The sequence below is a fragment of the Chiloscyllium plagiosum genome, unplaced genomic scaffold (genome assembly GCF_037043375.1).
Source record: "Chiloscyllium plagiosum isolate Xiang-an unplaced genomic scaffold, Cpla_swu_hap1 HiC_scaffold_46, whole genome shotgun sequence".
NCBI classification, from domain to species: Eukaryota; Metazoa; Chordata; class Chondrichthyes; order Orectolobiformes; family Hemiscylliidae; genus Chiloscyllium; species Chiloscyllium plagiosum.
The window spans coordinates 7,917,260-7,943,599 of NW_028270184.1; the positions used below are offsets into that span (position 1 = coordinate 7,917,260).

At 51.5% G+C, this 26,340-nt stretch overlaps 1 protein-coding gene and 1 long non-coding RNA gene across 2 annotated transcripts in view; one reads left to right on the plus strand and one right to left on the minus strand.

The window, feature by feature from the left end:
• LOC122543998 (neurexin-1-like) overlaps positions 1-26,340 on the plus strand; it is a 1,169,973-nt gene that overhangs the window by 356,662 nt on the left and 786,971 nt on the right. The gene's annotated exons all lie outside the window — the stretch shown is intronic.
• The window catches only part of LOC148136202 (uncharacterized), a 47,458-nt gene that overhangs the window by 20,892 nt on the left and 226 nt on the right, over positions 1-26,340 (minus strand). Inside the window, exon 2 of the long non-coding RNA XR_015754587.1 lies at positions 23,612-23,679. This is a non-coding gene — a long non-coding RNA (uncharacterized LOC148136202). The remainder of the gene's footprint in view (positions 1-23,611; positions 23,680-26,340) is intronic.

The window sequence follows — 26,340 nt, forward strand, 5'->3', positions numbered from 1 at the left end:
GAAAGGCCTGGACAGAGTGGATGTTGGGAAGATGTTTCCATTGGTCGGAAAGACTAGGACCCTACGGCACAGCCTTAGAGTAAAGGGAAGACCCTTTGGAACCGAGACAAGGAGAAACATCATCAGCCAGAGAGTGGGAAATCTATGGAATCCACTGCCACAGAAGGCTGTGGGGGCCGGGTCATTGAATACGTTTAAGACGGAGATAGATAGGCTCTTGAGTGTTAAGGGGATCAAGGTTTACGGGGACAGAGCAGGAGAATGGGGTTGAGAAACTTGTCAGCGATGATTGAATGGCGGAGCAGGCTCGATGGGCCGAATGGCCTAATCTCCTATGTCTTATGGTCTTACCTTAGAACCAATGTATTCCCAAATTCAAAGCAAGTTAGCAGTGAGATTGCTTAGTCCTGCGATCTCCTGGTTTTTTTCCCCACTGGTCTGCAGACAGCGTAATTTTTGATAACATTGCCGCTGACAGTTTCCACGTCCCGTGGCCGGGAGTGAATGACATGCTCACTAACTGCTTTGCAGCATTCATAATTAATTTGACCAGCCTTCACACGGATAGAGGGAACAGGCAGGCTCCATCAGGTCAATACTAATTGGATGGAAATTTCACAATTCCTCCCGGGATTGTGAGCGCACGGATCAATGCAGACGTTTCATTCCTCAAAGCTCACTGCTAACAAGGAAAGGATTGCAGCCTTACCCCGGGATGGAGGCAGCTCCAACAACACTCGAGAAGCTCGACACCATCCAGGGACAAAGCGGCCCCCGCTCGATTGGCACCACACCCACTCCCTCCTCCCCACCCCCGACGCTCAGTAGCAGCACTGTGTACCATCTACAAGACGCACTGCAGCAACTGCCCGAGGGTCCTCAGACAGTACCTTCCAAACCCACGGCCACTTCCATCTAGAAGGACAAGGGACAACAGATACATGGGAACACCAACGCCCCTACAAGTTCCCACCACTCCCCATCCTGACTTGGGACTATATCGGCCGTTCCTTGGGTCAGAATCCTGGAACTCCCTCCCGCAGGGCATTGTGGGTCTAACCCACAGCACACGGACTGCAGCGGTTCAAGGTGGCGGCTCACCTCCCCAGCTTCTCAAGGGGGGCACCTAGGGATGGGGCAATAAATGCTGAGCTTATCAGCAGCACAAATGAGTTTTAAAACATCTGGATTAATGTCAGTGCTGTATATTTTAAGAGGAAATTTTAAACTGAATTTTACTTAGGGTGGCACGGTGGCTTAGTAGTTATCACTGCTGCCTCCCAGCGCCTACGACCCGGGTTGAATTCCACCCTCGGGTGACAGTCTTTGTGGACTTTGCACATTCTCCCCCCGTGTCTTTGTGGGGTTTCCTCCGGGTGCTCTGGTTTCCTCCCACAGTCCAGAGATGTGCAGGTTAGGGTGGATTGGCTGTGCTAAATTGCCCCATTGTGCCCAGGGATGTGCAGGTTAGGGTGGATTGGCCGTGCTAAATTGCCCCATTGTGCCCAGGGATGTGCAGGTTCGGGTGGATTGGCCGTGCTAAATTGTCCCATAGTGTCCAGGGATGTGCAGGTTAGGGTGGATTGGCCGTGCTAAATTGTCCCATAGTGTCCAGGGATGTGCAGGTTGGGGTGGATTGGCCGTGCTAAATTGTCCCATTGTGCCCAGGGATGTGCAGGTTAGGGTGGATTGGCCGTGCTAAATTGTCCCATAGTGCCCAGGGATGTGCAGGTTCGGGTGGATTGGCCGTGCTAAATTGCCCCATTGTGCCCAGGGATGTGCAGGTTCGGGTGGATTGGCCGTGCTAAATTGTCCCATAGTGTCCAGGGATGTGCAGGTTAGGGTGGATTGGCCGTGCTAAATTGTCCCATAGTGTCCAGGGATGTGCAGGTTCGGGTGGATTGGCCGTGCTAAATTGTCGAGGAGAAAGTGAGGTCTGCAGATGCTGGAGATCCAAGTTGAAACTTTATTGCTGGAACAGCACAGCAGGTCAGGCAGCATCCAGGGAACAGGAGATTCGACGTTTCGGGCACAGGCCCTTCTTCAGGAATGAGCAGAGAGTGTTCAGCAGGAGAAGATAAAAGGTAGGGAGGAGGGACTTGGAGGAGGGGCGTTGGAAATGTGATAGGTGGAAAGAGGTCAAGGTGAGGGTGATAGGTCGGAGTAGGATGGAGGCGGAGAGGTCAAGAAGAAGACTGCAGGTCAGGAAGGCGGTGCCGGGCTGGAGGGATCCGGCTGAGACAAGGTGGGGGGAGGGGGGATGAAGAAACTGGTGAAGTCCAAGTTCATCCCCTGCGGTTGGAGGGTTCCCAGTTGGAAGATAAGACGCTCCTCCTCCGACCGTCGGGTTGTTGTGGTTTGGCGGTGGATGAGTCCAATGACCTGCATATCCTCGGTGGAGTGGGAGGGGGAGTTGAAATGCTGTGCTACAGGTTGGTTGGGTTGGTTCGTCCGGGTGGCCCAGAGGTGCTCTCTGAATCGCTCCGTTTGGCGGTGGATGAGTCCAATGACCTGCATATCCTCGGTGGAGTGGGAGGGGGAGTTGAAATGCTGTGCTACAGGTTGGTTGGGTTGGTTCGTGCTAAATTGTCCCATAGTGTCCAGGGATGTGCAGGTAATGGTGTATTGGCCGTGCTAAATTGCCCCATTGTGCCCAGGGATGTGCAGGTTAGGGTGGATTGGCCGTGCTAAATTGCCCCATTGTGCCCAGGGATGTGTAGGTTAGGGTGGATTGGCCGTGCTAAATTGTTCCATAGTGTCCAGGGATGTGCAGGTTAGGGTGGATTGGCTGTGCTAAATTGTCCCATAGTGCCCAGGGATGTGCAGGTTAGGGTAATTGGCCGTGCTAAATTGCTCCATTGTGCCCAGGGATGTGCAGGTTAGGGTGGATTGGCCGTGCTAAATTGTCCCGTAGTGTCCAGGGATGTGCAGGTTAGGGTGGATTGGCCGTGCTAAATTGTCCCGTAGTGCTCAGGGATGTGCAGGTTAGGGTGAATTGGCCGTGCTAAATTGTCCCATAGTGTCCAGGGATATGCAGGTTAGGGTGGATTGGCCGTGCTAAATTGTCCCATAGTGCCCAGGGATGTGCAGGTTAGGGTGGATTGGCTATGCTAAATTGTCCCATAGTGTCCAGGGATGTGCAGGTCTGATGCATGAGTCAGGTTGAAATACTGGAGAGGGGAATGGGTCTGGGTGGGTTACAGTTCAGAGCGTCGGTGTTGGGCCGAAAGACCTGTTTCCATACTACAGGGATTCAATAATCTTCTGTGGGAAAGAGTTTAGTATGGAAAAGTGAGCCGAGTGTCAACTGAGAGTCTTTTTCTTGGTACAGAGTTGATGGGCCGAAGGATCTCTTCTGTTCTGTACGATTTGACGTGATTAATTATCATCACATGTGCCGAGATACAGTGAAAAGTACTGTTTTGTGTGTTATCCAGACAAATCCTACCTTCCAGAAGTACACCAGGGTAATGGAACAGAATGCCAAATACAGTGTTACAGCTACAGAAAGGTGCAGAGAGAGATCAACTCTAATTTATGAAAGGGCCTTTCATGAGACTGATAACAGTGTGGAAGAAGCTGTTCTTGAACCTGTTGGTCCGTGTGTTTGAGCTTTTGTCCCTCCTGCTTGAGAGGGAGAGATTATAACCGGGCTGGGAGAGGTCTCTGATGATGTCGGCTGCCTTCCCAAGGCAGTGGGGAGTGTAGATGGAGTCGGTGGATGGAAGGTTGGGTTTGTGTGAGGGACTGGGCTGTGTTCACAGCTCCCTGTAGTTTTTCACAGCCCTGGGCAGAGCAGTTGGTGTACCAGGCTGTGATGCATCTAAATAGGATGCTTTCTCCAAATATTGGTAAGCATCCGTGAGGATGTGCCGAATTTCCTGAGCCTCTTGAGGAGGCAGTGTACGATGAATGAGGAGTTATTGATACCTGTACGATCTTGAGTGGATTTAACAGAGGGTTAAATATAAGGGGTGTTTTCCCTTGTGGGAGAGTCCAGAACTTGGAGGGGTGTGGTTGGTGGAGGGGACACAGTTCAAAAACAAGTTCCCTGTTTTATGACAGAGGAATACTTTTTCTCAGAGTGTCCTGAGTCTCTGGAACTCTCTTCATCAGGGATGGAGTTGGGGAGGGTGGTCAATGGAAAGTTCTAAGACAGAGTTTGACCAAGTGTTGACGAACGAGGGGTCAAAGGTCAATGGGGGGGGGGAAACGGCCGTCGATTCAATCCCAAAGTGGGCCTGGGGTGGTGTTCCCGAGTCATTTCCCTGTATTGGTCAGTGCATTGAGTGTAGGAGCTGTGAGGTCATGTTGTGGCTGTACAGGACATTTTGGAATGTTGCGTGCAATTCTGGTGTTCCTGCTACAGGAACAATTTTGTGAAATTTGAAAGGGTGTGGAAAAGATTTTTAGGGATGTTGGTGGGTTTGAGCTATAGGGAGAGGCTGAACAGGCTGGGGCTGTTTTCCCTGGAGCTTCGGAGGCTGAGGGCTGACCTTATAGAGGTTTATAAAATCATGAGGGGCATGGATAGGGTAAATAGACAAGGTTTTCTTTCCCCCAGGGTGGGGGAGTCCAGAACTAGAGGGCATAGGTTTAGGGTGAGAGGGGAAAGATTTAAAAGAGACCTAAGGGGCAACTTTTTCACACAGAGTATGATACGTGTATGGAATGAGCTGCCAGAGGACACTGAGCACCAGACAGGACATGGTTTCGGGATACAGGTTAGACAGTTTAGGACTGAGATGAAATATTTCTACACACAAAGGGTGGTCAGGAACATGCTACTACACGAAATGTTGAACATATTCAGGAATGAGATTGGTACAATCCAAGGTTGGGGAGTGAAAGCGGGAACAAGGCATTGAGGTGGAGGATCAAGCATGTTTAGATTAAATGGTAGAGCAGGCTGAGGGAGTGCCGCACAATCGGAGAGTCAGTACTGAGGGAGTGCCGCACTGTCGGAGGGTCAGTACTGAGGGAGTGCCGCACTGCCGGAGGGTCAGTACTGACGGAGCGCCACCCTGTCAGAGGGTCAGTGCTGAGGGAGTGCTGCACTGTTGGAGGGTCAGTACTGAGGGAGCGCTGCACTGTCGGAGAGTCACTGCTGAGGGAGTGCCGCACTGTCAGAGGGTCAGTGCTGGGGAAGTGCCGCACTGCCGGAGGGTCAGTACTGAGGGAGTGCCGCACTGTCGGAGGGTCAGTACTGAGGGAGTGCCGCACTGTCGGAGGGTCAGTACTGAGGGAGCGCTGCACTGTCAGAGGGTCAGTGCTGGGGAAGTGCCGCACTGTCGAAGGGTCAGTACTGAGGGAGTGCCGCACTGTCGGAGGGTCAGTACTGAGGGAGTGCTGCACTGTCAGAGTGTCAGTGCTGGGGGAACACTGCACTGTTGGAGGGTCAGTACTGAGGGAGTGCTGCACTGTTAGAGGGTCAATACTGAAGGAGTGTCGCACTGTCGGAAGGTCAGTACTGTGGGAGTGACGTACTGTTGAAGGGTCAGTACTGAGGGAGTGCTGCATTGCCGGAGGGTGAGTACTGAGGGAGTGCTGCACTGTCGGAGGGTCAGTGCTGAGGGAACACTGCATTATCGGCGAGTCAGTACTGAGGGAGTACCGCACTGTCAGAGAGTCACTGCTGAGGGAGTGCTGCACTGTCAGAGGGTCAGTGCTGGGGAGGTGCCGCACTGTCGGAGGGTCAGTACTGAGGCAGTGCCGCACTGTCGGAGGGTCAGTACTGAGGGAGTGCCGCACTGTTGGAGGGTCAGTACTGAGGGAGTGCTGCACTGTCGGAGGGTCAGTACTGAGGGAGTGCCACAATGTTGGAGGGTCAGTACTGAGGGAGCCCCGCACTGTTGGAGGGTCAGTACTGAGGGAGTGCCACACTGTTGGAGGGTCAGTACTGAGGGAGCCCCGCACTGTTGGAGGGTCAGTACTAAGGGAGTGCCACACTGTTGGAGGGTCAGTACTGAGGGAGTGCTGCACTGTCGGAGGGTCAGTACTGAGGGAGTGCCGCACTGTCGCAGGGTCAGTACTGAGGGAGTGCTGCACTGTCAGAGTGTCAGTGCTGAGGGAACACTGCGCTGTTGGAGGGTCAGTACTGAGGGAGTGCTGCACTGTTAGAGGGTCAGTACTGAAGGAGTGTCGCACTGTCGGAAGGTCAGTACTGTGGGAGTGACGCACTGTTGAAGGGTCAGTACTGAGGGAGTGCCGCACTGCCGGAGGGTGAGTACTGAGGGAGTGCTGCACTGTCGGAGGGTTAGTGCTGAGGGAACACTGCATTATCGGCGAGTCAGTACTGAGGGAGTACCGCACTGTTGGAGAGTCACTGCTGAGGGAGTGCCGCACTGTCAGAGGGTCAGTGCTGGGGAGGTGCCGCACTGTCGGAGGGTCAGTACTGAGGGAGTGCTGCACTGTTGGAGGGTCAGTACTGAGGGAGTGCTGCACTGTCGGAGGGTCAGTACAGAGGGAGTGCCACACTGTTGGAGGGTCAGTACTGAGGGAGTGCCACACTGTTGGAGGGTCAGTACTGAGGGAGCCCCGCACTGTTGGAGGGTCAGTACTGAGGGAGTGCCACACTGTTGGAGGGTCAGTACTGAGGGAGTGCTGCACTGTCGGAGGGTCAGTACTGAGGGAGTGCCGCACTGTCGCAGGGTCAGTACTGAGGGAGTGCTGCACTGTTGGAGAGTCACTGCTGAGGGAGTGCCGCACTGTCAGAGGGTCAGTGCTGGGGAGGTGCCGCACTGTCGGAGGGTCAGTACTGAGGGAGTGCCGCACTGTTGGAGGGTCAGTACTGAGGGAGTGCTGCACTGTCGGAGGGTCAGTACTGAGGGAGTGCCACACTGTTGGAGGGACAGTACTGAGGGAGTGCCACACTGTTGGAGGGTCAGTACTGAGGGAGCCCCGCACTGTTGGAGGGTCAGTACTGAGGGAGTGCCACACTGTTGGAGGGTCAGTACTGAGGGAGTGCTGCACTGTCGGAGGGTCAGTACTGAGGGAGTGCCGCACTGTCGCAGGGTCAGTACTGAGGGAGTGCTGCACTGTTGGAGGGTCAGTACTGAGAGAGTGCCGCACTATCGGAGGGTCAGTACTGAGGGAGCGCTGCACTGTCAGAGGGTCAGTGCTGGGGAAGTGCCGCACTGTCGAAGGGTCAGTACTGAGGGAGTGCCGCACTGTCGGAGGGTCAGTACTGAGGGAGTGCTGCACTGTTAGAGGGTCAGTACTGAAGGAGTGTCGCACTGTCGGAAGGTCAGTACTGTGGGAGTGACGCACTGTTGAGGGGTCAGTACTGAGGGAGTGCCGCACTGCAGGAGGGTGAGTACTGAGGGAGTGCTGCACTGTCGGAGGGTCAGTGGTGAGGGAACACTGCATTATCGGCGAGTCAGTACTGAGGGAGTACCGCACTGTCGGAGAGTCACTGCTGAGGGAGTGCCGCACTGTCAGAGGGTCAATGCTAGGGAGGTGCCGCACTGTCGGAGGGTCAGTACTGAGGCAGTGCCGCACTGTCGGAGGGTCAGTACTGAGGGAGTGCCGCACTGTTGGAGGGTCAGTACTGAGGGAGTGCTGCACTGTCGGAGGGTCACTACTGAGGGTGTGCCGCACTGTCGCAGGGTCAGTACTGAGGGAGTGCCGCACTGTCGGAGGGTCAGTACTGAGGGAGTGCCACACTGTTGGAGGGTCAGTACTGAGGGAGTGCTGCACTGTTGGAGGGTCAGTACTGAGGGAGTGCTGCACTGTGAGAGGGTCAGTGCTGAGGGAACCCTGCACTGTTGGAGGGTCAGTACTGAGGGAGTGCCACACTGTTGGAGGGTCAGTACTGAGGGAGCCCCGCACTGTCGGAGGGTCAGTACTGAGGGAGTGCCACACTGTTGGAAGGTCAGTACTGGGAAAGTGCCGCACTGTCGGAGGGTCAGTACTGAGGGGGTGCCGCACTGTCGGTGAGTCAGTGCTGGGAAAGTGCCGCACTGTCGGAGGGTCAGTGCTGAAGGAGTGCTGCACTGTCGGAGAGTCACTGCTGAGGGAGTGCCGCACTGTCAGAGGGTCAGTACTGAGGGAGCGCTGCACTGTCAGAGGGTCAATGCTGGGAAAGTGCCGCACTGTCAGAGGGTCAGTACTGAGGGAGTGTCGCACTGTTGGAGGCTCAGTACTGAAGGAGTGCTGCACTGTCTGCTGGGCTCCTGGGAGATCAGAACTGCAATTGGAAATTCTCTCTGGCATGTGCAGCCAAGTGAATTGAAGAAACAGTTGGAGTGGGTCACAATTACATTGCTACGTGAGTGAGCTGGCTGTGCAGAAATTGACTGCTGTGTTCCCTAAATATCAAAAGCAGCTCCGATTTCAGAAGCACTCTACCAGCTGTGAAGCTCTTCAGATGACCCAGGGACCTGCAGAAATCTAGCTTTTATTTCACAGTAACTCTGTGGATGAACAAAACAGGGCTGGCAGAATAATTTTTTCTGAAGTCAGGGCCAATTTAATGAGAATGTTGGCCCGGAGCCAGAGATCTTTAGCAGTAAAGTATTTTTGGTGCAGAGTACAACATGAAGTGAACGTTCCTGTAATGTGTTTTTGCTTGCATTATTCATTTTTGTTTGTCAATTCCATTTTTTTTTCTCTCTTTCGGTGACTTAATGAAATTGGAGGGAGCTGCTCTGGGAATAGGTGTCTTGTCTGAATCTCCTCAATGAAGCTTCGAGATGAATGAGTGACAAGGACAGTGTGTCACTTCACGTGTCATGGAGGGTGAGGGGAGCGTTCAAAGTTGGCCCTGAAGGGGGCGGGGAGCCAAATTCCTCACTACAGGCCCCCCCCACCAACTCGGCCAATCGCTCACGGAGTTGTTACAGTGCCGAGCTTCTATCCCCTCCCCAGTAAGAATCTCCCGGCTTCCCCCCTCCCCCAGCTCCCTGCCCACTGTTTCCATTCAATCACACCCCCCTCCCCCCCCAATAAATCGCGATGCAACCCGCCTCTCCCAGTTTTCCTTTAAGATAATCGAGCAGGATTAGACAGTTCAGCCCATCGAGTGTGCTCCACGACGCAACTGCGGCCGGTATGTGTCTCAACACCGCCCCCCCCCTCCCCACTGGATTGCCTTGCTGATTGAGAACCTATCCATCCCCATGGACCCATGTTCTCTAGGCAGGGTACCCCACCCCCTCACCACTCGCTAGGTGGAAATGGTTCCACTCATATTGCCCTCGATTCATTTACCCCTCACTTTAAATCCACGCCCCAACCCCCCTTCCCATTCCCTATTCCCAGCAGGAACACCTCCTCCCTATCCACTCCTGTCCACCCACCTCCCCATTCTGTGATTTTGAAAACCTCTCCCTCTCTCGGCGTTTCCCCTCTCCCGAGGCGGAATGGTCCCCAGCTTCTTCAATCTCTCCCCGTCATTGAAGTTTCACATCCCCCAGAACCCTTTTTGTAAATCGCTTCTGCACTCTCTCTCTCCCTCTCTCTCTCTCTCTCTCTCTCTCTCTCTCCCTCTCCCTCTCTCTCTGTGTCTCCCTCTCTCTCTCTCTATCCTCGTGTTTATTCTCACTCTCTCTCTGTCTCTCTCTCTCTTTCCCTTTCTCTCTCCCTGTCTCTCGCTCTCCCCTCTCTCTCTCACCGTCTCTCTCTCTCTATCCTGGTGTTTATTCTCTCTCAGTCTCTCTCTCTCTCTATTTCTCTCGCTCTCTCAGTCTCTCTCTCTCTATCTCTGTCTATCTCTCTCGATTTCTCTCACTCTCTCTGTCTATCTCTCTCTGTCTATCTCTCTCTCTGTCCCTCTCTCTCTCTATTTCTCTCACTCTCTGTCTATCTCTCTATCGATCTCTGTCTATCTCTCTCTCTGTGTCTGTCTATCTCTCTCTCTCTCTATCTCTCTATTTCTCTCACTCTCTGTCTCTCTCTCTATCTATCTCTGTCTATCTCTTTCTCTCTCTCTCTCTCTTCAATGTGGTCATATCCATACTTTACCAGTAGCCCTTTGTAGCTTTATACTTCTCTCTTCCCTTTGTTCCTTCTCGTGTATATTTATGCTTCCCCCTTGTACACATCGACACCATCCAGCCCCCAGCACTCCCCTTGGTAACAAGACTTCTATATACCGCCGCCCCCCCCCCCCCGCCCCCGCGGTCTCCAGAAGCCGAGTCCAAACATCCCAATCTAACCACACTTGGTGCAAAGCAGCTGAGCTGAACTGAATCCATTGCACCCCAGTGACTGAACTGAATTGAATTCGCTTTATTATTATGGTGTCCCATAGCACGGAAACAAACCCTATGGTCCAACCTGTCCATGCCGACCAGATATCCCAACCCAATCTAGTCCCATTTGCCAGCACTTGGCCCATATCCCTCTAAACCCTTCCTATTCATGTCCCCATCCAGATGCCTTTTAAACGTTGTCATTGTACCAGCCTCCACCACTTCCTCTGGCAGCTCATTCCATACACGTACCACCCTCTGTGTGAAAAAGTTGCCCCTTAGGTCCCTTTTATATCTTTCCCCTCTCACCCTAAACCTATGCCTTCTAGTTCTGGACTCCCCGACCCTAGGAAAAATAATTTGTCTATTTACCCGATCCATGCCCCCTCATGATTTTGTGAACCTCTATAAGGTCACCCCTCAGCCTCCAACACTCCAGGGAAAACAGCCCCAGCCTGTTCAGACTCTCCCTATAGCTGAAACCCTCCAATCCTGGCAACATGCTTGTAAACCTTTTCTGAACCCTTTCAAGTTTTGCAACATCTTTCCTATAGCAGGGAGACCAGAGTTGAGCGCAGTCTTCCAAAACTGGACCAATGTCCTGTCTCGGTGAGAATTAGGATGAGATTGGACTGTCACTTTTGTCAGTTGGTGCACACACGATGGGTGGAATGGCCTCAGAACCTCTCTGGTTCTGGAGTGGACAATGCATCCTGGATTGATTCCAGGGTTGGGGAGGTAGATTTTTGACAGACACAGTTTGGGGTGGGGGGTTCAAAAGGATCGGATGGGGTCAAGGGTGATGGGGTGGTGCCAGCAGGAAGATGGAGCAAAGGTCACCTTCAAATCTGATTGAAGAGTGGGATAGGTTTGATAGCTTGAATGGCCTACCCTTGTTCTGTAGTCGTACCTATATCGAGCTTTAAGAATTCCAGCCTTGCTTTCACACACTGTCACTCATTCTCAGCAGTGGTGGTGCTGTTAGTAATATGGAACCCTGGCTTCATGCTCGGGGAGTTCAAATCCTACTCCAGCCCCTGGCGAAACTTGAATCCAACTCAACCAGGAATCGAAAGCTGGCTGAACATTAACACTGCTGATAACTGTTAGCTATCGGTGGCTCAGTGGCTAGCACTGCTGCCTCACGCGCCAGGGACCCGGGTTCGATCCCACCCTCGGGCTACTGTCTGTGTGGAGTTTGTACATTCCCTCCCGTGTCTGCATGGGGTTTCCTCCACGGTTTCCTCTCACGGTCCAAAGATGTGCAGGTCAGGGTGGATTGGCCATGCTAAATTGTCCCATAGTGCCTAGGGATGTGCAGGTTAGGGTGGATTGACAGTGCTAAATTGTCCCATTGTGTCCAGGAATGTGCAGGTTAGGATGGATTGGCCGTGCTAAATTGTCCCATAGTGCCCAGGGATGTGCAGGTTAGGGTGGATTGGCCGTGCTAAATTGTCCCATAGTGTCCAGGGATGTGCAGGTTAGGGTGGATTGGCCGTGCTAAATTGTCCCATAGTGCCCAGGGATGTGCAGGTTAGGGTGGATTGGCCGTGCTAAATTGTCCCATAGTGCCCAGGGATGTGCAGGTTAGGGTGGATTGGCCGTTCTAAATTGTCCCATAGTGTCCAGGGATGTGCAGGTTAGGGTGGATTGGCCGTGCTAAATTGTCCCATAGTGCCCAGGGATGTGCAGGTTAGGGTGGATTTGCCGTTCTAAATTGTCCCATAGTGCCCAGGGATGTGCAGGTTAGGGTGGATTGGCCGTGCTAAATTGTCCCATAGTGCCCAGGGATGTGCAGGTTAGGGTGGATTGGCCATGCTAAATTATCCCATAGTGCCCAGGGATGTGCAGGTTAGGGTGGATTGGCCGTGCTAAATTGTCCCATAGTGCCCAGGGATGTGCAGGTTAGGGTGGATTGGCCGTGCTAAATTGTCCCATAGTGTCCAGGGGTGTGCAGGTTAGGGTGGATTGGCCGTGCTAAATTGTCCCATAGTGCCCAGGGATGTGCAGGTTAGGGTGGATTGGCCATGCTAAATTATCCCATAGTGCCCAGGGATGTGCAGGTTAGGGTGGATTTGCCGTTCTAAATTGTCCCATAGTGCCCAGGGATGTGCAGGTTAGGGTGGATTGGCCATGCTAAATTGTCCCATAGTGCCCAGGGATGTGCAGGTTAGGGTGGATTGGCCGTGCTAAATTGTCCCATAGTGCCCAGGGATGTGCAGGTTAGGGTGGATTGGCCGTGCTAAATTGTCCCATAGTGCCCAGGGGTTGCAGTCTGGGTGTGTTCGCGGTGGGAAACACGGGGCTCGGTTGGATCGGGGGTGATGGTCTTCAGAAGGTTTGTGTGAGGGCTGAATGGCCTGCATCCACACTGGGAAATGCTTGGGACAGCGTCATGTCTGGGTGGGATGCTGCTTGGTGGGGCGGTGGCCTGAATGGTCTGTTTCCTCACTGTGGGGAATCTGTGATCTGGTTCACTCACGCTGTCAAGGGAACGGGAAGGGAATTTGCCTTTCTTACCCACGTGACTCCAGATTTACGGTGATGTGGTTGACCCTTATGTGCTCGCTGTGTAATAAATTCAGGCCTAGCCAGCAATATAACCACGTTTGAACGTTTCACAAAAAAGGACCATTAGTGACAGGACCCTTGATGAAAATGGCATTGTTAACAGCAGCATCAAAGTGATTTACTGCAAAGCTCCACATTAAAATAAAACCGGATTGGCCTGGGTTCTCAGGAAAATACCAGGACTGCAACGGACTGACAGTAGAGTCACGTGTGGTCAACTCTTAACTGCCCCTCTGGGCGATCAGGGATGGGGTCATAAATGCTGGCCTCCTCCAATGATGCTCTCACTCCGTGGAATACGAAGTGGCTATTCGAGGGACCACCTTTGGCAGGAAGTGGTTAGGATCTGGATTGTGCTGCCAAGAGTGTGGTGAACGGGGAGGTCTGTCGTAGCGACGCGCAGCACAGAAACAGACCCTTCAGTACATCTCGCCTAAGCTGACCAGCTATCCCAACCTAATCTATTCCCATTTGCCAGCACTTGGCCCATATCCCTCCAAACCCTTCCTATTCATGTCCCCATCCAGATGCCTTTTAAATGTTGTCATTGTACCAGCCTCCACCACTTCCTCTGGCAGCTCATTCCATACATACACCACCCTCTGTGTGAAAAGGTTACCCCTTAAATGCCTTTTATATCTTTATCCTCTCACCCTAATCCTATGCCATCTAGTTTTGGACTCCCCTATCATGGGGGGAAATCCTTGTCTATTCACCCTGTCCATGCTCTTCATAATTTTATAAACCTCCATAAGATGTTTCCTCAGTCTCCCTCAATCGACGGAAGACAGCCCCAGCCTATTCAGCCTCTCCCTCTAGCTCAACCCCGACAACATCCTTTTCTGAGCACTTTCTATTTTGGGGCAGCACAATGTCTCAGTGGTTAGCACAGCTGCCTCACTGTGCCAGTGACCTGGGTTTGATCCCACCCTCGGGAGACTATCTGTGTGGAGTTTGCACGTTATCCCCATGTCTGCATGGGTTTCCTCCGGGTGCTCCGGTTTCCTCCCAAAGTCCAAAGATGTGCAGGTTAGAGTGGATTGGCCATGCTAAATTGTCCCATAGTGTTCAGGGGTGTGCAGGTTAGGGTGGATTGGCCGTACTAAATTGTCCCATAGTGTCCAGGGATGTGCAGGTTAGGGTGGATTGACCGTGCTAAATTGTCCCATAGTGTCCACCGATGTGCAGTTTAGGGTGGTTTGGCCGCGCTAAATTGTCCCATAGATTCCAGGGATGCGCAGGTTAGGGTGGATTTGCCCTGCTAAATTGTCCCATAGTGTCCAGGGATGTGCAGGCTTCGGGTGGATTGGCCACGCTAAATTGTACCATAGTGTCCAGAGATGTGCAGGTTAGGGTGGATTGGCCAAGCTAAATTGTACAATAGTGTTCTGGGGTGTGCAGGTTAGGGTGGATTGGCCGTGCTAAATTGTCCCATAGTGTCCAGGGATGTGCAGGTTAGGGTGGATTGGCCATGCTAAATTGTCCCATAGTGCCCAGGGATGTGCAGTTTAGGGTGGTTTGGCCGCGCTAAATTGTCCCATAGATTCCAGGGATGCGCAGGTTAGGGTGGATTTGCCCTGCTAAATTGTCCCATAGTGTCCAGCGATGTGCAGGTTTCGGGTGGATTGGCCACGCTAAATTGTACCATAGTGTCCAGAGATGTGCAGGTTAGGGTGGATTGGCCAAGCTAAATTGTACAATAGTGTCCAGGGGTGTGCAGGTTAGGGTGGATTGGCCGTGCTAAATTGTGCCATAGTGTCCACGGATGTGCAGGTTAGGGTGGATTGGCCGTGCTAAATTGTCCCATAGTGTCCAGGGATGTGCAGATTAGGGTGGAATGACCACATTAAATTGTACAATAGTGTCCAGGGATGTGCAGGTTAGGGTGGATTGGCCGTGCTAAATTGTCCCATAGTGTCCAGGGATGTGCAGGTGAGGGTGGATTGGCCGTGCTAAATTGTCCCATAGTGCCCAGGGATGTGCAGATTAGGGTGGAATGACCACATTAAATTGTACCATAGTGCCCAGAGATGTGCAGATTAGGGGGATTGACCGTGCTAAATTGTCCCATAGTGCCCAGGGATGTGCAGGTTAAGGTGGATTGGCCGTGCTAAATTGTCCCATAGTGTCCAGGGATGTGCAGATTAGGGTGTATTGGCCGTGCTAAATTGTCCCATAGTGCCCAGGGGTGTGCAAGTTAGGGTGGATTGACCACATTAAATTGTACAATAGTGTCCAGGGATGTGCAGGTTAGGTTGGTTTGGCCGTGCTAAATTGTCCCATAGTGTCCAGGGATGTGCAGATTAGGGTGTATTGGCCGTGCTAAATTGTCTCATAGTGCCCAGGGATGTGCAGGTTAGGGTGGATTGACAGTGCTAAATTGTCCCATAGTGTCCAGGGATGTGCAGTTTAGGGTGGTTTGGCCGTGCTAAATTGTCCCATAGATTCCAGGGATGCGCAGGTTAGGGTGGATTGGCCGTGCTAAATTGTCCCATAGTGCCCAGGGGTGTGCAGGTTAGGGTGGATTGGCCATGCTACTTTGTGGAGAAAGTGAGGTCTGCAGATGCTGGAGATCAGAGCTGAAAATGTGTTGCTGGAAAAGCGCAGCATGTCAGGCAGCATCCAGGGAGCAGGAGAATCGACGTTTCGGGCATAAGCCCTTCTTCAGGAATGTGGAAAGTGTTTTAGATAAAAGGTAGGGAGGAGGGACTTGGGGGAGGGGCGTTGGAAATGCGATAGGTGGAAAGAGGTCAAGGTGAGGGTGATAGGTCAGACTGGGGTGGGGGCGGAGAGGTCAGGAAGAAGATTGCAGGTTAGGAAGGCGGTGCTGAGTTTGATGGATTTGACTGAGACAAGGTGGGGGGAGGGAAAATGAGGAAACTGGTGAAATCCGAGTTCATCCCTTATCTTAGCCTGCTGGACACACTTTCCTCATTCCTGAAGAAGGGCTTATGCCCGAAACGTCGATTCTCCTGTTCCCTGGATGCTGCCTGACCTGCTGCGCTTTTCCAGCAACACATTTTCATGCTAAATTGTCCCATAGTGCCCAGGCATGTGCAGGTTAGGGTGGATTGGCCTTGCTAAGTTGTCCCATAGTGCCCAGGGATGTGCAGGTTAGGGTGGATTGGCCGTGCTAAATTGTCCCATAGTGCCCAGGGATGTGCAGGTTAGGGTGGATTGGCCTTGCTAAGTTGTCCCATAGTGCCCAGGGGTGTGCAGGTTAGGGTGGATTGGCCGTGCTAAATTGCCCCATAGTGCCCAGGGGTTGCAGGTTAGGGTGGATTGGCCATGCTAAATTGTCCCATAGTGCCCAGGGGTGTGCAGGTTAGGGTGGATTGGCCGTGCTAAATTGTCCCATAGTGTCCAGGGATGTGCAGGTTAGGGTGGATTGGCCATGCTAAATTGTCCCATAGTGTTAGGTACATTAGTCAAAGGGAAATGAGTCTGGGTGGGTTACCCTTCAGCAGGTCGGTGTGGACTTGTTGGGCCAAAGGGCCTGTTTCCACTCTGTAGAGAATCTAATCTAATCATTTCTCCTCATCTCAGTCCGACCCCGTAAACCTTGGAACGTAAACCCACTTCCCGTTTCGAACCCCTCGGGAACATCAGAAGGAAACCTGCTGGGGTGGAGTGGGAGTGGACTGGGGACAGGAACAGATTAGTTCCTGGGAGTGGGAATGACAAGCTCACATTGCCCGAGAGGCGATGACAGAGTTAATTACTGAGCTGTTATAAAAAGCAAGACAAAGAGAAAATAGTTTGATGCGATTATTGCAGGGAGCAGGGCTCAGGCATTTCAGAGAGCTGGCCAGAAAACTGCAGCCGCCTCTAATCTCCCAATTTCTGCCGTGGATTGATTACACCGTGCCTCCTCATGTTTTAATCATCGCCGCCTAAAATAAATTCGGAATTAAATCATTTCTAATCGCTGAGCGCTGTTGACACCCACTCCATTGCAGGAAATGGAATAGGAGTCCAGAGGCTGTTTAATTGCAGGCTGTGAGCCTTTTCAGAAGGAGGCGTGCACTTGTCAACAAATACTGAGGGCAGGGGCAAGGGTCATGCCAACCCCATGTGGGGGGGGGGTGGTGGCGTGTGTGTGTGAGCGCGCGCGCATGGGTGTGTGAACCTGTGTGCCTGGATGTGCGTGTATGTGTATGTGAGTGTGTGTCTCTGCATGTGTGTGTGTGTGCGCGCGTGTGTCTGTGTATGAGTGTGTGTGTCTGCATGTGTGTCTGCATGTGTGTGTGTGCACGCTTTGGTGTGTGTGTACATGTGTGTCCGTGTGTGTGCGCCTGGGGGGGCTGTGTGTGTGTGTGTTTGATTCTGTGAGTGTATGTGTGTGTGGGGGTGTGTATGCCTGTATGTATTATGTGTGCCTTTTTGTGTGTGTGTATGTGAGTGTGTAGGTGAATGTGTGTGTATGATCATATTTTGTGTGTGCCTGTCTGTGTGTGTGTGTATGTATGTGTCAGTACTTGTGTGTGTATATGTCAGTATTTTGTGTCTGTGTGTGAGTGTGTGTGTGTGTATGAGTGTATGTGTGTGTATGTGTGTGGGTGCCTGTGTGTGTATATGTGAGTGTGTGTGTGTGTAAGTGTGTGTCTGTGTATGTGTGCCTGTGTGTGTGTGTGAGTGTCAGTGTGTTTGAGTGTGTGTGTGTCCGTGAGTGTATGTGTGTGAGTGTATGTGTGTGTGCATGGGTGCCTGTGTGTGTGTGTTTGAGTGTGTGTCTATGAGTGTGTGAGTGTATGTGTGTGTGTGAGTGGATGTGTGTGTCTGTGTGTGGGTGCCTGTGTGTGTGTGTGAGTGTATGTGTGTGTGTATGTGTGTGTGTGTCTGTGTGTGTGTGTTTGAGTGTGTGTGTCTATGAGTGTGTGAGTGTATGTGTGTGAGTGCATGTATGTGTGTGTGTGTCTGTGCCTGTGTGTGTGTGTTTGAGTGTGTGTGTCTATGAGTGTGTGAGTGTATGTGTGTGTGTGTGTGAGTGTATGTGTGTGTGTGTGAGAGAGAGAGAGAGAGAATGCATGTGCTACAGCCCAGATGTCCAATACTCATGACAACATGAATTGCGTTGTGATGTGATGGAATTCACCTCTGGGGGGGGGGGTCAGAGGTTGATACTGCCCAGGATGGGATAGACAATTAGACTGAGGCAATTGGGATAGCAGGGGGGTGGAGGGTAGTGGTGAATGTGCTGCTGCCTGTATTTATTGGCAGGTCCCTCTGGCTATGCTTCCCACTTAACTGGCTCTTCTGCCAGAGTAACTCACAGAATTGTATACTCACACCGTGTGCGCCGGGGAGGCCCTGGGTGAATGTTACGACACTTCAGATGCTCATCCTGGTACAACTCCCCCCACCCAGGCAGTGCATTCCAGACATCCCCCCCACCACCCACCCTCTGGGTTCCTTAAACCCTCTCCTGCCCTTTTGCCTGAAAATGATGCTCCCCCTTGCTATTGATGCTGCAATTGAGGGAACTAGCTGCTTCCTTTCCATCTTGCCCTATAATCCATCAGGAAACACCCCCCCCCAGCCTCGACCTTCCCTGTTCCAAAGGAAGCTACCGGAGCTTATCCGGCCTATCTGAACAGCTCCATCCCAGGGAACGTCCTGGTGAATCTCCTCTGCGCCCCCTCCTCCCAGTGCGATCACACATCCTTGCTACAGTGCGGAGACTGGAACTGAACTCCAGAGTGACCTCACCAACGCTCAGTACAGCTCCAACATGACCTCCCTGCCCGTATAATCCATGTCACAAGTCATTTGCTACAAATCTTTGGTGTGTGCGGCACTCTGTATCTGGAGGGGTTAATTGACGCCACCATACAAGAGCGAGAGGGGTGGAGTTGAAAAACAAGGGAGGCTATGGTGTAGATCTGCGAGGTACTGGTGAGGCCACGCCGAGAGTGCAGGTACAAGATCCTTTATCCGAACATCCAAAAACCGAAAAGCTCCGAAATCCAAAGGACTTTTTTTAGTGAAGATTTTTTTAACAAGGCTGTTTGGTGAGCAGCCAGTGAACCCAAGTCGACACCCACTCGAGGTCTGTCACTCAGATGCGACATGGTAGTGGGGTGACGTGTGGACAAGCGCGTTTTTAGTTAGCTGGGAAGATTTTTAAAAATTACACCGTTAAACCGAACAATTCCTAATTCCTAAAAACAACAGGTTCTGAGCATTTCAGATAAAGGATCTTGTACCTTTGCTGTGTCCAGTTCTGGTCTCCTTACTTGAGAAAAATGACACTGGAGGCTGGGGGGGCGCGGAGGAGGTTTACCAGGTTGACTCTGGAGTTGAGAGGGTTGGTTTATGAGGAGAGGTTGAGTACTCTAGGGCTGTACTCACTGGAATTTAAAACAATGGGGGTTGGGGCCTGGGGTCTTAGAGAAACATATGCAATTATGATGGGAATAGAAGGAGGGAGGCTGTTCCCACTGAAACTAGAATGAGGGGGCACGGCCTCCAAATGAGGGGGAGCAGATTTTAGACTGAGCTGAGGAGGAACGTCTTTATCCAAAGGGTTGGGAATCCCTGGAATTCTCTGTCCAATTGAGGCTACCTTGCTCAATGTTTTTAAGGCAAAGATAGACTTTTGGACAGTGAAAGGATTAAGGTGAGAGGGCGGGTAAGTGGAGCTGGATCCATGGAAAGATCAGCTGTGATCTTATTGAATGCCAGAGCAAGCTGGATGGGCTGAATGGCTGACTCCTGCTCCGAGTTCTTATGTTCAGGACACAAAGGACTAACGTGGGAGTTTTATCTGGGGCGTTTGTTCCTGCTCACGCTACGTCCCTGAGCTGGCTGTAGATATCAACGGTATTGAAGAAAGCAACAGACATTGATCAAAGCCAACAGGACATTGACGGGCGCATAAGAATCTGAGCTGACCTGACGTGATTATGGTACAACAGAGGGAGCAAACCTCCAGGAGAGTGTCATGCATCATGTGATCCAGGGGTAAGATGGAGTCTGAGGCCTTTATAACCTCAGCTTACGTGTTCTGATACCATTATGATACTGTGGGTTTGGCACACAGACCACTAAATTTAATGCAACAGACGACCCTTGGCAGGATTAGACAGAATCTCAGGCAGTTTTACTGTGTGCTTGCGAGTTTGTGGTGTGCCTGTCCCATCCATTCTTTCTGTGTTGGAAGTTGCGTTCCTGAGTTGGGTCCGATGTCTCACAGGAGGTGTTAAATGTGATGTATAGTCATATCTAAAGAATCATGGCACCTTAACATGAGTTAAACTTACTTTTATCAAAGGTGTTGTGTGGGTATCCGCAGGTTTAGATACAGAGTAAAGCTTCCTCTTCACTGCCCTCCATCAAACACTCCCCAGGACAGGGACAGCACGGGGTTAGATACAGAGTAAAGCTACCTCTACAACATCCCCCATCAAACACTCCCCAGGACAGGGACAGCATGGGTTTGATACAGAGTAAAACTCTCTCTACACTGTTCCCCATCACACACTCCCAGGACAGGGACAGCACGGGGTTAGATACAGAATAAAACTCTCTCTACACTGTTCCCCATCAAACACAGGACAGCCTTCCTCAAACGGAGGCAGGCGTAGAGTTTATGAAAGCGTGGAGACAGATGGACAAGAGGAAGGCAGGCTGGTGAAATGGCATGTGGGATGGGAGAGCAGCCCTGGGGTTGGGCAGAGTGGCCTGGTCCTCACGTTTGAAGGTCTGCATTGAGAACAGCCCTCAGCCCTGTTACTATTCAACATGGAGGGGTGTGGGGGCAGCTTTCATTCTGGTACTGGTGAGCAACTTGGAATTTTGACATGATAATTTTGGACCCAGGAGAGTTACACTCCACGGTGTTATGCACACTCCAGGTTGGAGGGCCAGAACTGACGGGCAAATCCCACAACCTGAACGGTTTTTAGTCCAAGCTGCTCCTGACACAGTGCAGCTCCAGGCCGATGAGCAGGAATAGTGTCCACTTGAGTTTATTACAAAGGACCAGCCCACGGGTACTTCATTCATTGATCGCGTCTGCAGTTATTCGCTTTTCCCAGGCTTCCTTTCATCTCCCATGACATCAGACCACGAACTACAAAGGGACTGGGGACCCACAGGTTATGTTCCGCCCAGGGACCCACTCTGCAATAAGCCAGCTCCCAGTCTCAGGACAGCTCGCATTAACAGAGCCAAAGAGCACGGCTCAACTTTACAACTCTGTCTCTGACAATCCCAGCCATTAATCGGTGCTGTCTGTCAGACAGGAGCCGGGGAGTGTACGACACACACACACACAACCCACTGGCTCCTCTGAGGTACAGCGTAGAGGGAGCTTTACTCTGTATCTTGCCCCGTGCTGTCCCTGTCCTGGGGAGTGTTTGATGGGGGACAGTGTAGAGGGAGTTTTACAATGTATCTAGTCAAAGACACAAGAACCACACAGAGAGATCAGATTTTGACTCATTTCTGACATAAAGAGGGGTGCCTATTTGTCTAACAGGATTTGGTTTGTTTTATTCCTGTCACATGCAGTGAAAAATACTGCTTCCAGTGTTCAATGTTTAACTTTTCCATTTATTTCCTTTATTTTCTACGTTACACTGAACAGATTTTGAAAAGACATGAGGGGCAAATTATTGACACACAGGGTGGTTCGTGTGTGGAATGAACTTCCAGAGGGTATGGTAAATGAGCATTCACTTGCAATGTTTAAAAGGCATTTGGATAAGGATATGAATAGCAAAGGATTTGGATGGATATGGGGCAGGAGCAGGCAGGTGGGACTAGTTTAGTTTGGGATTAGGGTCGGCATGGACTGGTTGGGCCGAAGGGTCTGTTTCCGTGTTGTATGGCTCTGTATCTACGAGTTTTTTTACCTTATTTCTTTATTTTCCTGCTTTTGTACTTGAGATTTTGTACCTAAAAGGGCACTGAGAATGGGGACATTGCCAACTTTTCACTGTCTTCCTATACTTGAGTACGTGTGACAATAAAACCCAAATCTAATCTAAATCATCCCTTACATAAGTACCTCGGGGTAACAGAATGCAGAACGTGGTGTGACGGCTACGGAGAAGATCAACTCTAGTATATGAGAGGCCCGTTCATGAGTCTGGTAACAGTGGGGAAGAAGCTGTTCTTGAACCTGTCGGTCCATGTGTTTGAGCTTTTGTCCCTCCTGCCTGAGGGAAGAGGCTGGGAGAGATTATAACTGGGGTGGGAGGGGTCTTCTGATGATGTCGGCTGCCTTCCCAAGGCAGTGAGGAGTGTAGATGGAGTCAGTAGATGGAAAGTTGGTTTGTGTGATGGACTGGGCTGTGTTCACAGCTCCCTGGAGTTTCTCACGGTCCTGGGCAGAGCAGTTGCCATTCCAAGCTTTTCTGTTGTGCACCTATAAAAAAATCGGCCAGAGTCCTTGTGGGTGTGCCAAATTTCCTTAGCCTCCTTGTGGAAGTAGAGGCGTGGTCTGCTTTCTTGACTGTAGCATCAAGTTGACTCATCAGTCCCACCCGGTTCTAGATCCGCCCACACTCTGCCAGGGCCTGGCGATGCCAAGTCAGAGTCAGTTCTGATCGCCGGCTGGGGTTCTAGGAGCGAGGAATGGGATCTTTCTCAACTGGAGGCGACAGTGTCCCTACCTCTGACCCAGTAAATGGTCACAGGCTGCGAGCCCTGGTCAGGCTCTATCCGCCATACCTAGGCCGATTTCCCAGTCAGGTAGCTTGCCCCCTCTCAGAAGGTTGACCGAGGGGGGGGGCAATTGCTTTGGGAGGATAGGAGAGATGGCGGTGAGCCGGGTGGGGAGAGAGGAAGGGGATTTGTTCATCGATCTGTCTCAGTGCTAGGCTGTCGCTCACTCTCTCAGAGTTGAGCCCGCACTGTGTCAGTATTGCTGCTGCACATCATATGGACACTGTGACTCAATTCTGTCAGGTTTCCTCATGTCGACCCTGCGCCTGTAAGTCAGACCAGATCAGGGCACAGCTGGTGCCATGCTTCTAAAAAATGAAGGGTGCAGATTCAAAGTGGGATTCTTGAATTCACAAGCATCCAGCTGCTGAATGTGCATGTGTGTGTGAGAGAGAGTGTGTGTGTGTGTGAGAGAGAATGTGTGACAGAGTATGTGTGTGTGCGTGTGTGTAAGAGAGTGTGTGTGTGTTTGAGAGAATATGTGTGTGAGTGTATGTTTGTGAGAGAGAATGTGTGAGTGACAGAGTGTGTGAGAGTGTGTGTGAGTGAGTGTGTGTGTGAGAGAGTGTGCGTGAGAGAGAATGTGTGAGTGAGTGTGTGTGTATGCCTGAGTGTGAGAGAGAATGTGTGAGAGAGAGAGTGTGTGTGATGGAGAGAAAATGTGTGACTGTGTGTGAGTGCATGCATGTGTCTGCATGTGAGTATGTGTGTATGTATGAGCATGTGTGCATGTGCACGTGTGTGTGCGTGTTGAAAGACTGAGTATATATGTGTGCGTGCCAATGTGTATGTGTGTGTGTGAGAGAGATAGAGTATGTGCATGTGAGTAACAGAGAAACCTTTCAAAACTGCCAAGTCTAGCCCAATATTCGTGACCATGAGGCGTGGGAGCAGGAGTTGGCTCTTCAGTCCATTCGGTGTGCTCCAGCAGTCAGTGCTGGTCTGACCATCTCCAACTCCAGCTTCCTCACTTTACCCCTCCATTCCCCTTCCCTGGCCTCCATGGACGAGTTGGGCTGAAGGGTCTGTTTCCGTGCTGTATGACTCTTTGGCTCTAGTTTAAAAAAGCACCCTATCTCGGCCTTGAATCTACTCACCCACCCAGCCTCGACAGCCCTCTGTGGTAAAGAATTCCAAAGATACCCTCCCACTTGGAGAGAGGAAGTTCTCCTCACCTCTGTCTTCCATGGGTGACCTCTTTCTGACGCTGTAGACCCTGCCATCTGCTGAATTTGACTTGTTCCTGGATTTGTGACAGAGAAATGTTTGGAGTTAGCGGATCTTCCTTTCCCGGGAGAATTCTTCAAGACCAAATCAGAAGGAGGTGGGTGATGAGTGAGCTTCATTCAGGACCTGACCGGGGTGTTTTCTCGTGTGTATTTGGAAGAGAATTTTCCACCTTCCTGCTTTCTGGTCGAGCAAATGTCTTGTTAAAATTTTTATTCGCTTGTGGAACATGGGTGACACTGGCTGGGCCCAGCATTTATACCCCGCCCCTCTCTAAGTGCCCCCCTTGAGAAGGTGGGGTGAGTTGCCATCTTGAACCACTGCAGTCCGTGTGCTGTGGGTTAGACCCACAATGCCCTGGGGGAGGGAGTTCCAGGATTCAGACCCAAGGAACGGCCGATATATTTCCAAGTTGGGATGGGGAGTGGTGGGAACTTGTGGGGGGTGGTGTTCCCATGTATCTGCTGCCTTGGTCCTTCGAGATGGTCGTGGATTTGGAAGGTGCTGTCTGAGGAGCCTTTGGTGAATTTCTGCAGTGCATCTCGTAGATGGCCGGAGGATAGTGATGCAATTGTGAGCATTGCTGCTTTATCGTACTGGGGACCACGTTCGATTCCAGCCATGGGTATCTGAATGGATTGTTTGCAAGGGTTTCCTCCCACAGATTAAGTGGTTTGGCCATGTGGGGTTACGGGGATTGTATGGGATTGTGTGGCTCAGTGGTTAGCACTGCTGCCTCACAGCGCCAGGGAACTGGGTTCGATCACACCCTTGAGCTACTGTCTATGTGGAGTTTGCACATTCTCCCCCTGTCTGCATGGGGTTTCCTCTGGGTGCTCTGGTTTCCTCCCACAGTCCAATGATGTACAGGTTAGGGTGGATTGGCCATGCTAAATTGTCCCATAGTGCCCAGGGATGTGCAGGTTAGGGTGGATTGGCCATGCTAAATTGCCCCATAGTGCCCAGGGATGTGCAGGTTAGGGTGGATTGGCCTTGCTAAATTGTCCCATAGTGCCCAGGGATGTGCAGGTTAGGGTGGATTGGACGTGCTAAATTGTCCCATAGTGTTCCAGGGATGTGCAGGTTAGGGTGGATTGGCCATGCTAAATTGTCCCATAGTGCCCAGGGATGTGCAGGTTAGGGTGGATTGGCCGTGCTAAATTGTCCCATAGTGCCCAGGGATGTGCAGGTTAGGGTGGATTGGACGTGCTAAATTGTCCCATAGTGCCCAGGGATGTGCAGGTTCGGGTGGATTGGACGTGCTAAATTGTCCCATAGTGCCCAGGGATGTGCAAGTTAGGGTGGATTGACCATGCTAAATTGTCCCATAGTGTCCAGGGATGCTGTTGGTTAGTTGGGGTAGCCACGGGAAATGCAGGGTGACTGGAATATGGTGGAATGCTGTTCGTAGAGTCAGCATGGACTTGATAGGCCAAATGGCCTGCAGATTTTAGGATCAGAGAGTTGCTGTTCCCCAGAGAGACAGTATGTGTTGGTCGGGAGGGAGAGGTAGGCTGAGGCAATATTGGTAAGTTCATAAGGCCTTTCGGCCCCTCTAGTCTCCTGCATTGTTCCATGGGCCGATCCCACACATCCAGTTTCCTCGCCCTTTCCTCATAGCCTTCATTACCGTGAGCACTGTCGGGGTATATCACTCCTGGTCAGGTACTCAGCTACCTTGCTGTTGTGATCCAGGATTCCCCCATCCCCATTAACCCCTTCTCCAAACCCTTGAGGAGTGACAGTAAGCTCGGAAACATCTCGGGGATTCATTATGGGAAGGACATTATTATTCTGGAGGGGTTCAGAAGAGATTTACCGGGATGTTGACGGGTATGGAGGGTTTGAGTTGTAAGGCGAGGCTGGAAGTGTTTTTCACTAGACCGTCGGAGGTTGAGGGGTGACTTTATAGAGGTTTATAAAATCAGGAGGGGGACAGACAGCATTAACGGTAGTCTTTTCCCTCGGGTGGGGAGATTTCAAGACTAGGGGGCACAACTTTAAGGTGAGAGAGATTTTTAAAAAGACTCGAGGGGCAACCTTTTTACACAGAGGTTGGTTCTTGTGTGTGGAATGAACTCCCTGAGGAAGTGGTAGATATGGGGACAGTTACAACATTTAAAAGACATTTGGGTAAGGACATGAATAGGAAAGGGATATGGGCCGGGGCATGCAGGTGGGACGAGTTTAGTTTGGGATTATGGGCCGGCACGGACTGATTGAGCCAAAGGGTCTGTTACTGTGCTGTGTGACTCTCTCTGAGCTCTGTCCCAGACTGTGGTGGGAGCACACCGATGACTTTTACAACTGAGAGTGGGGAACGTCATCGTTGGGTGACAGAGACGCAATTTTATAACTGGAACAGGAAATGATATTCATGGAAATCTCGAAGCTGGAGAGAAGCGTGTATATATAGAGCTGACTGCGAAAATCAGTATGCAGCCTGCAGAAAGGCAAAATGATTTTCTATCTTGTCTCCTCATCCAAGGGATGATTAATACTGTCTGCTGTATCATGGAGGGCAGGAGGTGACACATAGGTAAGGACACAGGGGTTGGACTCCTATTCCCCAGTTCACTGAGTCCTCCCGTGAAATGTCAGTGCTCCCACAATTCAGAAACCCGGTCTAACAGTGTGTAAGGGCTGGGGTGGGGGGGTTCGAATCCCAGAGGGTGTG